This window comes from Eretmochelys imbricata, chromosome 18, assembly GCF_965152235.1.
Source record: "Eretmochelys imbricata isolate rEreImb1 chromosome 18, rEreImb1.hap1, whole genome shotgun sequence".
NCBI lineage: Eukaryota > Metazoa > Chordata > Testudines > Cheloniidae > Eretmochelys > Eretmochelys imbricata.
Window position 1 is genome coordinate 2,518,408 of NC_135589.1, and position 11,810 is coordinate 2,530,217.

The window sequence follows — 11,810 nt, forward strand, 5'->3', positions numbered from 1 at the left end:
GTCTAATATTTAATTTTCTTTCTTGATACAGGAATTAGATTTTGTGCTCCTGTCAGATAATTTCTAAGTTTTATCTACAAAAACACTAGAGTTTTCAGTTGCCTAAGTAGCCCTTGGAATCATGGTTGCAGTCCCCCCGCAATCTGAAATGGCACCCCTGTGGGCAGGCATGGAATCCCCCCCCCCATCCCATGTGTGACCCCTTTGGCTTGACTTGAGCTATCCCTCCCCCCCAGTATAGAAGTCAAACTACACCTATGGGGACCGTGGGTCTTTCCAGTCTGGGTTTGAATGTTGCAGCTTGAGCCCATGGCTTGTGCAGCCCCTGGAGATGATAGGGCCCAGCACAGCATGCTCCAGGCTGATCCAAGCAGAGGCAGAATGAAATAACACTTAGCACTTGTGTAGGAATGTAAGACCTAAAAACGGCCACACTGGGTCAGACCAAGGGCCCATCTAGCCCAGTATCCTGTCTTCAGACAGTGGCTGATGCCAGGTGCTTCAGAGGGAATAACCAGAACAGGGCAATAATGAAGTGATCCATCCCCTGTTGTCCAGGATCAGCTTCTGGCAGTCAGAGGTTTAGGAACACCCAGAGCACGGGGTTGCATCCCTGACCATCTTGGCTAATAGCCATTGATGGACCTAACCTCCAGGAACTTATCTCATTCTTTTTTGAATCCACTTATACTTTTGGCCTTCACAAAATCCCCTGGCAACAAGTTTCAAAGGGTGACCATGCATTGTGTGCAATAATACTTCTTTATGTTTGCTTTTAACCTGCTGCCTATTCATTTCATTGGACACTGCTGGTTCTTGTTTTACGTGAAGGGGTAAGTAACACTTCCCTATTCATTTTCTCCACTCCAGTCACAATTTTATAAACCTCAATCATATCCCCCCTTAGTGGCCTCTTTTATAAACTGAACACTCCCAGTCTTTAATCTCTCCTCATATGGAAACTGTTCAATACCCTAATAATTTTTGTTGCCCTTTTCTGTATCTTTTCCACTTCTAATATATCCTTTCTCAGATGGGGCGATCAGATCTGCACGCAGTACTCAAGGTGTGGACGTACCATGGATTTATAAAGTGGCATTATGATATTTTCCATCTTATTATCTATCCCTTAATGGTTCTTAACATTCTGTTCACTTTTTTGACTGCTGCTGCCCACTGAGCAGAGTTTTCAGAGAACTATTCACAATGACTCCAAGATCTCTTTCTTGAGTGGTAACAGCTAATTTAGACCCCATCATTTTGTACATATATTTGGGATAATTTTTTCTGATGTGCATCACTTTGCATTTATCAACACTGAATTTCATCTGCCATTTTGTTGCCCAGTCTCTCAGTTTTGAGAGATCCTTTTGTATCTCTTTGAGTCTGCCTGGGAATTAACTATCTTGAGTAGTTTTGTATCATCTGCAAATTTTGCCACCTCACTGTTTACCCCTTTTCCCAGATAATTTATGAATATGTTGACTAGGACTGGCCAATACAGACCCCTGAGGACACCACTATTTACCTCTCTCCATTCTCAAAACTGACCATTTATTCCTACCCTTTGTTTCCTGTCTTTTAACCAGTTACCGACCCATGAGACATAAGACTCTGTCTTATACCATGACAGAGGAGTGACACAGTGGGCCAGTGGCAGGGAAGACAGGTGTTCTTATGCCCAGCCATGTGCTTTAGTTGCTGGACCACACAGAGGTCACTTGGGTGAAAACTCATAGATTCCAAGGCCAGAAGGGACCCTTGTGACCAGGGCCGGCTCCAGGCACCAGTGAAGGGGTGGCACTCTGTGCGTTATTGGGGAAGCACGTCTGGGTCTTCAGCGGCAATTCAGCGGTAAGTCCTTGATTCCCTCTCTTCCCCTTCGGCGGCAATTCAGCGGTAAGTCCTTGATTCCCTCTCTTCCCCTTCGGCGGCAATTCAGCGGTAAGTCCTTGATTCCCTCTCTTCCCCTTCGGCGGCAATTCAGCAGCAGCTCAATCGTGTTTTTCTTTCTTTTTTTTCTTCGCCGCTTGGGGCGGCAAAAAGGCTGGAACAAGCCCTGATTGTGACCTCTGTACAACATAGGCCAGAGACCTGCCCCACAGTAATTCCTAGAGCAGAACTTTTACAGAAACATCCAGTCTTGATTTAAAAATTGTCAGTGATGGAGAATCCACCACGATCCTTGGCAAATAGTTTCAATGGTTAATTAGTGTCACTGTTAAAAAATGTATGCCTTATTTCCAGCTTCAACTTCCAGCCAGTGGATTGTGTTGGAACATGGAGCACTGGGTCCTGAAGTCTCTGCAGTGGACACCCCAATATCTGAGCTGGCACAATGCAGATCCAGCTCCAAAGTTTAAGTGGGGTTTGAGTAACCCCCACCCACCCTGCTTGTCACTCTGTCTCCCATTAGTGGAGACTGGGGCACATATGGAGGCTGATGAGACCATCACAGACCAGGTTCAAGGAGACCAGCCTTTTAGCCCAGGCAGGAATCACTCATGCTTTTAGATCCTGAGGCCCCAGGTTCAGTCCTGCTGCTGCCAACCAACCTGCCCCAGGAGCAGAGCATTGCATTTGGTTCCTTGGTGCTGGCTGAGGATTGGCTTTAACTGCCGGTGAAAACAGTCACATGCTGGACACCCTGCTGCACTTGTTGTGTTGGCCACGAGTCGGAGCACATGCCACGGAGACAGATCGAGAGCAGAGGGAAAACCAAAGTGCCTCCAGAAACACAAGGGACTGTGACAGACTTGGCCAGGGCCCCCATCACCCTCTGCTCACCCAACAGCTAGTGCTGATTTAATTTCTCCTTCTCATGGAGACGAAGGCGTCAGTGTGCCAGCGAGAGGAGCCTGTGAGGTCCAAGAGCCAGAACCCCACTGCCCTGTTCCTTGTGGGGCTATCTGCACCTGGGCCAAGTGGGTGCCAGGCACTAATGCCCGGGCAAGCTAGGGGAGAGTCTTGGATAGCGCTTTGTGCCTACTTTGCATAATGTAAATGGCAGGGCAGGGACACACCTAACCCTGCCCAGGCACCCATTCATGCAGGATATTTCTCCCCCATGCAGGCTGTGGATCCCACTGTCACATTGCAAAGACTGGCTGCCTTGGATGAGAAGGGATTGTAGGACGTGGGACTGGGCCAGCTATGGAGACTGGGGTCCAAATGCAGAAGGGATGTAACCACTGGTATGAGTTACAGTGGGCCAGCAGAGCCTGCTTTCCCAGATACACGGGACCCGCTACAAGCCCTGGAAAGGGAGGGAGAGAATGTTTGAGGGGCCACAGCCAGGGACAATGGGTGAAATTAACAAAGACTGAATCTCAGGGAGGACCTCCAGATAGATCCACCAGGATCGCCTCCAAGGGGAGGGCTGGGAGCCCTCCACTTAGGATATATAAAGCTTGGCTGGATACAGCCCTGGGGATGAGCTAGCCTCGTGGAGAGGGTGGACATGATGGCTTAAAGGGCCTTTGTCATCCAAGGGCCACCACGGTAAAGGCAGTGGGCTTGGAGTCAGGGGCTCTGGGTTCAGATCTGCCATGGAGCTGTGGGGTCTTGGGCAACTCACTTAGCCTTTCTGGGTCTCAATTCCCCAACTGTGCAATGGGGACAATCCTTCCACACGCAGCAAGAATTGACCCTCCGGGGACTGCAAGGTGCTCGGACACCATGGGGACATGGGCTGCAGGAGCAGCTGGAGAGATGCATAAAGCTGCTCTTTCCTCTGCTGCTTGTGCACCTCAAACGTGCTGGGATATGTGATCTTGGAGCTGTACTGGCCCCATACCTGGTTATCTCCTGATCCCTCAGTAGAAGTGCAGGAGGCAGCCACCTTGCTGCTCTTTTTGCATGTCTGGCAGGGGCTGCCCCACACCGGGAGCCCAGGCAGGGATCTCACACCATGCTTGCTGCTACAGAATCACACTGGGATCCCCAATGGGTTAATCAGTGTCTGCATCAGAGCAGGGGCTGACGTAAATTAACCGACCTAGCAGAGGCCTCCCCACTTGCCCTTTTCCACCTCCCCCTTGTCCATCTCAAACACAATCAGTGCCAAAGCTGGGCCAACCCTTCAAAGGCTCTGGGGCTGGAGCACCTACACTGGCTGCCCTGCCGATCAGCTTCTCCCCCAGGCCGGCGCCGGGCACTCCGACCTAGCGAGCAGAGGGACTAAACCCAGGGGAGAACTTCCAGGGCAATGGGTTGTAGAGCCCTGCAAATCCGCAGATATTCACGGGCCATTTTTGCGCAGAGTGGACTGGATGTGGATACAGCCACGCAAGGCCATATACACCGGCCGCGCCTGGCCCATGGCGTCCAGCTCGGGGGGCGCAGTGAGCTTGGGGCCGGCAGCAGCAGCCAATGGCTAGGGCAGGGCAGCAGGCTGGAGTCGGGGCTGTCCAGCACCTGCTCACCGCGCCTCTTCCTATCCGGCAGCTCGGGCCCCTTGGGCAGCGCCAGCGACCCCACCATGGCCCGGCCCAGCAGCACTGGCCGCACTCCCATTCCTGGACCTGGCACGACAGCTCCTGGGCAGCAGGGCCTGCCCCCGGCCACAGGGATTGGGAGCGGGCGGGGCCCGGGAGCTCCACCCCCTGCCCCACTGTGATGCAACATGCACTGCTGCTGGCGAGCCCCAGGAGCAGCATGCGATGGGATGCCCCTTCCCCCTCAGCCAGCCCCCTCCGTGCCACCCCTTCTCAAGACCATGCCCCCACACTGCCCCTTACCCCCAGACCCCACCCTCGTGATGCCTTTTCCCTGCAAGACCCCCCCTCCCCCACTTGCTCCCTTTCCCTCCCCCCGCCCCAGTCCTTGTGAGACGGCTTGCTGCGGCGGGTGCGGATTCAGGTAAAAGACGGCTAGCGGATCGCGGGACAGATCGCAAGTTGATCCTGGAGGATGCGGATCCACATTTTTGTATCCGCACAGGGCTCTAAGTGTTTGGCGGCTATGCTGCTAACTCCAAAGTGGGGTGAATGCTCTGGTCTTCTCCCAGCCCCCAACCTGCTCTGTTCCCAAACGCCCGCCCCAAAGAAGGGCAGGCAGAGCAGGAAGGAGGGTTGATCCACACACCCTGGCAATGGGAGATGTGCAATAGCCCAAGCAATTCACCGTGACCGGCACAAGGATTCTCTCTCTCCAAATCCAGGCGGCCTTTGAGTTCAGTGTCAGCAGGCCAGACACCCAGCTGGTATAAACCTGTTTCATTCCATTGGCTTCTCTGGAGCTGTGCTGATTTACACACACCCTGGGGATCTGGCCCATTTATCCAACGGAGTGACACCAATTTACACCCCACCTGTAACTGGACCAGAACACCGCCCCCCAAAGGGCCTACAGGGCACACAGCCCCAGCATCATCCCTGGAGCCCCCACCTGTAACTGGACCAGAACAGTGCCCCCCAAAGGGTCTACAGCGCACACAGCCCCAGCATCGGCCCTGGAGCCCCCACCTGTAACTGGACCTGAACACTGCACCCCAAAGGGCCTACAGGGCACACAGCCCCAGCATCGGCCCTGGAGCCCCCACCTGTAACTGGATCGGAACAGCGCCCCCCAAAGGGCCTACAGCACACACACAGCCCCAGCATCGGCCCTGGAGCCCCCCACCCGTAACTGGACCTGAACACCACCCCCCAAAGGGCCTACAGCACACACAGCCCCAGCATCGGCCCGGGAGCCCCCCACCCGTAACTGGACCGGAACACCGCCCCCCAAAGGGCCTACAGCACACACAGCCCCAGCATCGGCCCGGGAGCCCCCCACCTGTAACTGGACCGGAACACCGCCCCCCAAAGGGCCTACAGCGCACACAGCCCCAGCATCGGCCCGGGAGGCCCCCACCTGTAACTGGACCGGAACACCACCCCCCAAAGGGCCTACAGCACACACAGCCCCAGCATCGGCCCTGGAGCCCCCACCTGTAACTGGACCGGAACACCGCCCCCCAAAGGGCCTACAGGGCACACAGCCCCAGCATCGGCCCTGGAGCCCCCCACCTTAACTGGACCGGAACACCGCCCCCCAAAGGGCCTACAGGGCACACAGCCCCAGCATCGGCCCTGGAGCCCCCACCTGTAACTGGACCGGAACACCGCCCCCCAAAGGGCCTACAGCACACACAGCCCCAGCATCGGCCCGGGAGCCCCCCACCTGTAACTGGACCGGAACACCGCCCCCCAAAGGGCCTACAGCACACACAGCCCCAGCATCATCCCTGGAGCCCCCACCTGTAACTGGACCGGAACACCGCCCCCCAAAGGGCCTACAGGGCACACAGCCCCAGCATCATCCCTGGAGCCCCCCACCTGTACCTGGACCTGAACACCGCCCCCCAAAGGGCCTACAGGGCACACAGCCCCAGCATCATCCCTGGAGCCCCCACCTGTAACTGGACCTGAACACCGCCCCCCAAAGGGCCTACAGGGCACACAGCCCCAGCATCGGCCCTGGAGCCCCCCACCTGTAACTGGACCGGAACACCGCCCCCCAAAGGGCCTACAGGGCACACACAGCCCCAGCATCGGCCCTGGAGCCCCCCACCTGTAACTGGACCGGAACACCGCCCCCCAAAGGGCCTACAGGGCACACAGCCCCAGCATCGGCCCTGGAGCCCCCCACCTGTAACTGGACCGGAACACCGCCCCCCAAAGGGCCTACAGCACACACAGCCCCAGCATCGGCCCTGGAGCCCCCCACCTGTAACTGGACCGGAACACCGCCCCCCAAAGGGCCTACAGGGCACACAGCCCCAGCATCATCCCTGGAGCCCCCACCTGTAACTGGACCGGAACACCGCCCCCCAAAGGGCCTACAGGGCACACAGCCCCAGCATCGGCCCTGGAGCCCCCCACCTGTAACTGGACCGGAACACTGCCCCCCAAAGGGCCTACAGCACACACACAGCCCCAGCATCGGCCCTGGAGCCCCCCACCTGTAACTGGACCGGAACACCGCCCCCCAAAGGGCCTACAGCGCACACAGCCCCAGCATCGGCCCTGGAGCCCCCCACCTGTAACTGGACCGGAACACCGCCCCCCAAAGGGCCTACAGCACACACAGCCCCAGCATCGGCCCTGGAGCCCCCCACCTGTAACTGGACCGGAACACCGCCCCCCAAAGGGCCTACAGGGCACACAGCCCCAGCATCGGCCCGGGAGCCCCCCACCCGTAACTGGACCGGAACACTGCCCCCCAAAGGGCCTACAGCACACACAGCCCCAGCATCGGCCCTGGAGCCCCCACCTGTAACTGGACCGGAACACCGCCCCCCAAAGGGCCTACAGGGCACACAGCCCCAGCATCGGCCCTGGAGCCCCCCACCTGTAACTGGACCGGAACACCGCCCCCCAAAGGGCCTACAGGGCACACAGCCCCAGCATCGGCCCTGGAGCCCCCACCTGTAACTGGACCGGAACAGCGCCCCCCAAAGGGCCTACAGCACACACAGCCCCAGCATCGGCCCTGGAGCCCCCACCTGTAACTGGACCGGAACACCGCCCCCCCAAAGGGCCTACAGGGCACACAGCCCCAGCATCATCCCTGGAGCCCCCACCTGTAACTGGACCGGAACACCGCCCCCCAAAGGGCCTACAGGGCACACAGCCCCAGCATCGGCCCTGGAGCCCCCCACCTGTAACTGGACCGGAACACTGCCCCCCAAAGGGCCTACAGCACACACACAGCCCCAGCATCGGCCCTGGAGCCCCCCACCTGTAACTGGACCGGAACACCGCCCCCCAAAGGGCCTACAGGGCACACACAGCCCCAGCATCGGCCCTGGAGCCCCCCACCTGTAACTGGACCGGAACACCGCCCCCCAAAGGGCCTACAGCGCACACAGCCCCAGCATCGGCCCTGGAGCCCCCCACCTGTAACTGGACCGGAACACCGCCCCCCAAAGGGCCTACAGGGCACACAGCCCCAGCATCGGCCCGGGAGCCCCCCACCCGTAACTGGACCGGAACACTGCCCCCCAAAGGGCCTACAGCACACACAGCCCCAGCATCGGCCCTGGAGCCCCCACCTGTAACTGGACCGGAACACCGCCCCCCAAAGGGCCTACAGGGCACACAGCCCCAGCATCGGCCCTGGAGCCCCCCACCTTAACTGGACCTGAACACCGCCCCCCAAAGGGCCTACAGGGCACACAGCCCCAGCATCGGCCCGGGAGCCCCCCACCTGTAACTGGACCGGAACACCGCCCCCCAAAGGGCCTACAGGGCACACAGCCCCAGCATTCATCCAGGGAGAGGGGCCCTGGCTTACAAGCCCCATGCCCCACTTCATTCTAAGACTTCCCAACCCCACCCCTGCGGGCTGAGCCCAGCTCCCACTGGCGGGAGTCTGAGCGAAGGCTGCAGACATGCCCCACAGGGCAGAAGAGGGGAAATTGGGAGGAGGAAGAAGAGGACATTCCATTTACCCTTTCCCTCCGGGGGCACCTGAAGTAGCCCCCCCCACAGCCCTCTAGAAGGTGGGAGCAGTTAGATCAGCAGGTGGATGCTGTCCCATAGACAGACGGCGGGCGGGGGGGGCATGTCTGACTGAAGGAGGGTAAAGGAAACTTCTGCTGGAGCCCTCTTGACACATGACCTTTGCTCCCTTCAGAGACACCTTGCCTGGCTCTGTTCAGGGAAGTGGAATCAGTGTAGGGTTACCAGCGCCTACCAGGGCGCACCAGCCTCAGCATTAACCCCTTCCTGGCAGGGAGGGAGGCTGGCTCCTGAGTGTGGATTTCTGTTCCTGCAGATCTGCCATGGGACCTTCATGGGGGGCAGTGGATCTTTGTGTACCGTGGATCTGCCTCTCACAAAGGCTCTGCTGGCCCTCTCTTACTGCAGCCCAGCACAGCTTCCAGCCTGGCACCAGCTGCCCTCCATCCTCCTCATTGATTGCTGCCCTGTGAAATGTCAGTGCCACGTTGAGTGGGTGTTTGTGCCCTTATGAATTCACCAGTGCATGAGGGCAGGGCTCCCTCCAGTCCAGGGGCTCTGTGGCTGGGAGCTGGGACAGGGCTCACTGCAGCTGGCACTGCCTGACGGGAGGAAAAAGAAACAGCCCTGCGATGGGCTGCTCTGGACCCGGCCAGGCAGCAATGTCTGACACAGGGATCTAGTCTTGGCCTAGTGAGAGACACATCCTCTCCAGCTCCCCATTGCACAGCCCCACCTGCTCCCTATCACCCAGCCCCCTCCCCTTGCCCCCATTTATCTGTTATGCCCATGGTAAATACAGCTGCTGCTGACCTGGCAGTCCCCTGGGAAGGTGCTGGTGTGTTCACTGGTGTCTCTAATGCAATAACAAGCCTCATGTCCATTGGAAAAATCAATCCATCCCACCGTCTCCCTGTGCTCCCATCCCATCGCATGGCACACACCTGCCCCAGCTGGCATGGCCTGCTCTCCCCGGCGCCCCTTCCCACCCTTTCCAGGTGAGGAGCTGGGCAGGTAAATACTCACTCCCTGAGAGTTCACCTGCAGCCAGCACCACTGGAACAAGGACCCCAAGCAAATGGGCACGTGTGAGGGTGTGGTTTTTGTGTGCTGACAAGTGAGCATGTGTGTGTGAGGGTGTGTCTGTGTGTGGTTTGTGTTTGGGGTGAGTATTTGCGTGCAGGTGTGCGTGTGTTTGAGAGTGTGTGTGCACATGTGTTTGGGGGTGAGTGTGTGGGCATGCGTTGTGTTTGGGCGTGCGTTGTGTTTGGGTGTGCGTTGTGTTTGGGTGTGTGTGTGTGTTTGGGGGGGTGAGTGTGTTTGGGGGGGTGAGTGTGTGGGCGTGCGTTGTGTTTGGGCGTGCGTTGTGTTTGGGTGTGTGTGTGTGTTTGGGGGGGTGAGTGTGTTTGGGGGGGTGAGTGTGTGGGCGTGCGTTGTGTTTGGGTGTGCGTTGTGTTTGGGTGTGTGTGTGTGTTTGGGGGGGTGAGTGTGTGGGCGTGCGTTGTGTTTGGGTGTGCGTTGTGTTTGGGTGTGTGTGTGTGTTTGGGGGGGTGAGTGTGTGGGCGTGCGTTGTGTTTGGGTGTGTGTGTGTGTTTGGGGGCGTGCGTTGTGTTTGGGCGTGCGTTGTGTTTGGGTGTGTGTGTGTGTTTGGGGGGGTGAGTGTGTGGGCGTGCGTTGTGTTTGGGTGTGTGTGTGTGTTTGGGGGCGTGCGTTGTGTTTGGGCGTGCGTTGTGTTTGGGTGTGTGTGTGTGTTTGGGGGGGTGAGTGTGTGGGCGTGCGTTGTGTTTGGGTGTGCGTTGTGTTTGGGTGTGTGTGTGTGTTTGGGGGGGTGAGTGTGTGGGCGTGCGTTGTGTGTGGGCGTGCGTTGTGTTTGGGGGGGTGAGTGTGTTTGGGTGTGTGTGTGTGTTTGGGGGGGTGAGTGTGTGGGTGTGCGTTGTGTTTGGGCGTGCGTTGTGTTTGGGTGTGTGTGTGTGTTTGGGGGGGTGAGTGTGTGGGCGTGCGTTGTGTTTGGGTGTGTGTGTGTGTGTGGGCATGCGTTGTGTTTGGGTGTGCGTTGTGTTTGGGTGTGTGTGTGTGTTTGGGGGGGTGAGTGTGTGGGCGTGCGTTGTGTGTGGGCGTGCGTTGTGTTTGGGGGGGTGAGTGTGTTTGGGTGTGTGTGTGTGTTTGGGGGGGTGAGTGTGTGGGCGTGCGTTGTGTTTGGGTGTGCGTTGTGTTTGTGTGTGTGTGTGTGTTTGGGGGCGTGCGTTGTGTTTGGGGGGGTGAGTGTGTTTGGGTGTGTGTGTGTGTTTGGGGGGGTGAGCATGCGCACACGTCGTGTTTGGGGATGAGTGTGCATGTGTGGCTGATTTGGGTTTGTCGTGCCGCAGGGCTCTAGTCTCACAGGGCAGCTCCAAGATTCCCCAGGCCCCAGGTCAGTGTCAGAGCCGGGCTGATGCTCCAGACTTTCTGCGGGTTCTGAAGCCTCACCTCTGTGCGAAGGATGTGCACTACACTCACATGTACCCACATACAGACAAATACACAGAAACACACTTGCTCATCCCCCCACCCCCCCTCTTGTCCTTTCACAGGTGGGCACCTCTCAGGGCCATAGGTGCTGGAAGGAGGGATGCTGGGGGGGGCTGCCACACCCCCTGTCTTGAAGAGGTTTCCATTATATACAGGGTTTATAGTTTGGTTGAATGACTCTCAGCACCCCCACTATACGCATTATTTCAGCACCCCTGCTCAGGCCTGTTCTAACCCTGCGTTTGGATGCCCACCTCAATCTTTGGGGGCCCAAGCAGCTGGTGTATATGCCCACCAGCGATGTGGGTGCCCCAGTGAGGATCCAGGAGCCGCGCTATGGCCCCCACATGTGAAAACCAGGCCCGTCCAGGAGCTGCTTTGAAGTGCGCCTTTCCCCATAGTCCTAGGTGATGGGGACAAGCTCCCTGCCCCCTCCTCCCAGAATCCATGCAGTTGTTGCAAGGCCCCCCTGCCGCCTTCTAACATCCCAACCTCCCTCTCCCCACATTATTGCAGATCTTCCCAGGCCTGGTCCCCACACAGTCCCCTCCCTTCGGTCTGTCCTTTCCACACACCCCCTCCCATGGTCCCCTGGCTCAAGCTCTGCTCTGAGACCCCAGGGCATCTCCCTGAGCACCGCGCAAACCATGAGGGACGACACTCACCGAAGCCCTGATCCCTGCTGCCTGCGCCCACCCGGCTCCGTCTCTCCCCATCTCCAACCCTTCTCCTCACACCTCCCCAGCCGCGGCCCGGCTCCTCCCCCAAACAAGGGGCGCAGGCCTGCTGCCTTTCTTACACAAACACACTTCAAAGGCAGCCGGGGTCTGGGTCCTGTTTCCTGGTGGGGATGGG